This window comes from Octopus bimaculoides, chromosome 2, assembly GCF_001194135.2.
Source record: "Octopus bimaculoides isolate UCB-OBI-ISO-001 chromosome 2, ASM119413v2, whole genome shotgun sequence".
In the NCBI taxonomy this organism is placed as follows: Eukaryota; Metazoa; Mollusca; class Cephalopoda; order Octopoda; family Octopodidae; genus Octopus; species Octopus bimaculoides.
The window spans coordinates 114,768,270-114,771,495 of NC_068982.1; positions in this window are offsets into that span (position 1 = coordinate 114,768,270).

Here is a 3,226-nt window from a genome sequence, read left to right on the forward strand (position 1 = left end):
GGAAATGTATAACTGCTGTCATTCACAGAAAAACTATTGTTTTACTGTGAAAAAAGTGCTGTTGAAGTGTTAAGTGAAATTTATCGATCAAGGATCAAATCCACAGTATGCCTGCATGAAACCACAACAAATACATTGTGGAATAAAAAATTTATCTACTATCATGGAAAAAGTGTAACTGTAAAAATGCAGAATTATTGGAGTAATAGGCATTCAAAAAAGTATGTATGTATAGAAATGTATAAATGAAATCTTTAAGGTTTAAGATTCAAATTAAGGAAGTGCAATAATAATAATACAGTTCTATATTTAAGAGATGAGGAATTATGTACATTATTTACAAGTGACGGATATTTGTCCTCATCTTGTTTGTTGTTAACACAACGTTTCGGCTGATATACCCTCCAGCCTTCATCAGGTGTCTTGGGAAATTTTGCACCAGGCTCCAATCTGAGCTGGCAATATTTCTACAGCTGGATGTTCTTCCTAACGCCAATCACTAAGAGTGTAGTGGGTGCTTTTTACGTGTCAGTGGCACAGAAGCCAGTCAAGGGGTACTGGCATTGGCCACATTCGGATGGTGCTTTTTGCATACCACTGGCACAGGGGCCAATCAGGCGGTCTTGACATCAATCCTGTTCAGATAATGGTATTTATGTGCCACCGGCACGGGAGCCAGTCAGGGGATACTGGCCACAGCTATGATATTGGTTTTATTTGACTCAACAGGTCTTCTCAAGCGTATCATATCACCCGACACATCGTGTACACTTAACTGGGCCAGATAAACATGGCTGCAATCTCACTTTAGTTGCCGAGTCTTCTCAAGCTCAGCATATCTCCAAAGTTCTCGGTCTCCGGTCATTTCCTCTGTGAGGCCCAATGTTCAAAGGTCATGCTTCAACACCTCATCCCATGTCTTCCTGGGTCTACCTCTTCGATAGGTTCCTTCCACAGTTAGGGAGTGGCACTTCCTCACACAGCTGTCCTCATCCGTGCGTAACACACGACCATACCAGCGCAGTTGTCTCTTGCACACCACATTTGATGCTTCTTGTGCCCAACTTTTCTCTCAGGGCACTTACACTCTGTCGTGTATGCACACTGACATTGCACATCCAGCAGAGCATATTAGCTTCATTTCTTTCAAGCCCATGCATGTCTTCAGCAGTCATGGCCCATTTTTTACTGACATGTAGCATGACTGTTTGCATGCAGGCATCATACAGTCTACCTTTCATCCTGAGCAAGAGGCCCTTAGTTGCCAGCAGACATAAAAGCTCCCTGAACTTTGCCCAGACTATTCTTATTCTAGCCGCTACACTCTCAGAGCAACCACCCCCACTACAAACTTGGTCGCCTAGGTCGTGGAAGCTATTAATTACTTCCAGTTTCTCCACCAAGCATATAATGGAATCTGTTTTCTGTACAACTTCAGTGTTTATTGCCCCTGTGCATCTGTTACACACAAAAACTATCTTCCCATTTAACCTTCCTTTGATATTGCTGCACCTTTTATTTGTCCATAGCTTACACCGAGTACACCGTATGGAGTTTCTACCCACGCCTTTTCTACAGATCGAACAGAGCCATCTACCTGAAGGGGTTTGTGATTTGACAGCCTTCCTACTTACTAAGACTTTGGTTTTTGCTAGGTTAACCCTAAGGCCCTTCACTTCTAGACCTTGCTTCCACACCCTAAACTTCGTCTCTAGTTCTGGCAATGACTCAGCTATTAGAGTAAGGTCATCAGTATAGAGAAGCTCCCAGGGGCAGCCTGTCTTGAATTCCTGTTATTGCCTAGAAGACTATGATGAATAAGAGTGGGGATGACTATACTCATTACCAACCCTCACCTTACTGACAACATCCCTCTATCTCTAGTTTCTGCATTGACCACCAGATAAGGGATCAGGGGACTCTGTCAAAGGCTTTCTCCAAGTCAACAAAAGCCAAATACAGAGGTTTATCTTTTGCTAATTGTCTTACCAGAAATACAGCATCAGTGGTGCTTCTGCTTTGCACAAAACTAAACTGCATCTCATCTAGGCTAAGTCTCTCCCTAATTAGTTGGGCTATGACTCTGTAACTGTCATCACTTGATCCAATAATTTGATACCCCTGTAGTTATTGCTATCTAAAGCATCGCGTTTACCCTCATAGCAGTTGATTATGGTGCTGCTACACCAGTCATTGGGTATCACTCCTTCATGAACTACCTGATTTACAACATGACCATAACCCACACCACCCAATATTTTAAGCATCTCAGCGGCGACTTCTGATGAGCCAGGTGCTTTCTCTGTCTTCATATCCTTAATTGCTTTATCTACCAGGGTACTGTCGATTTGGATAGCTGGTCCCTCAACTGGGTCAACATTTGGCAGACTCTCCTCCTCCCATTCATTCTCTATATTCAGCAGTCTTTCATATAATGGCATCTCCAAGCCTCTTTCTTTGCAGAATCATTAAACGCAAGGGCACCATCATCCATGCAGACACACTTCTCTCCTATAACATCACAGTTTTCTCTCAAACACTGTCTTGCAATCCGAAATACTTCAGTTCTTTAGTCATCACATCGCTAGACATTGGCAAACTTCTTTTCTGCTTCTCCCTTAGCTATGTATACCTGTCGCCCAGCCTCCCTTCTGGCTACCTGGTACAGTTCCCTGCTACCCCCACTCTTCCAGGCTTTCCAGGTGCCTAGTCCCCTCTTCATTTCTGGTACCAATTTCATGGCCCCCATGTACACCATGGGAGATATCAGGTTGCTGTCCAACATGCCCATTAAAATCTCCAGCTACAAAGATAAGATCATTGTCACTCGTCTTTGAGGTAGCCTGCAGAAGAATATCATAAAAGTGATCCTTCTGTTCATTTGGTAGGCCCGCTTGTTGGGTGTAGGCAGAGATAATTGTAGTAATATCATTCTGCAAGACCAGCCTGAGTTTAAGTACTCTATTGCACACCCTCACTACCTCTATGACCTTATCCACCCATTTCTCTGCAAGAAGTATGCCCACACCCCCTATTCCATCACTATTACCTTCCCTGTACATATATATATATATATATATATATTTATTACTTATATATATGCATCTTAAAACAATTCATTGAGAGCTGTACCAAGTCAGCTATCATAAAATCTCCATATCAACCAATAAGAGGGAAATTTTAGGTAAAACACTATAAAATAAATTACTCAATGAACACTGAGAAA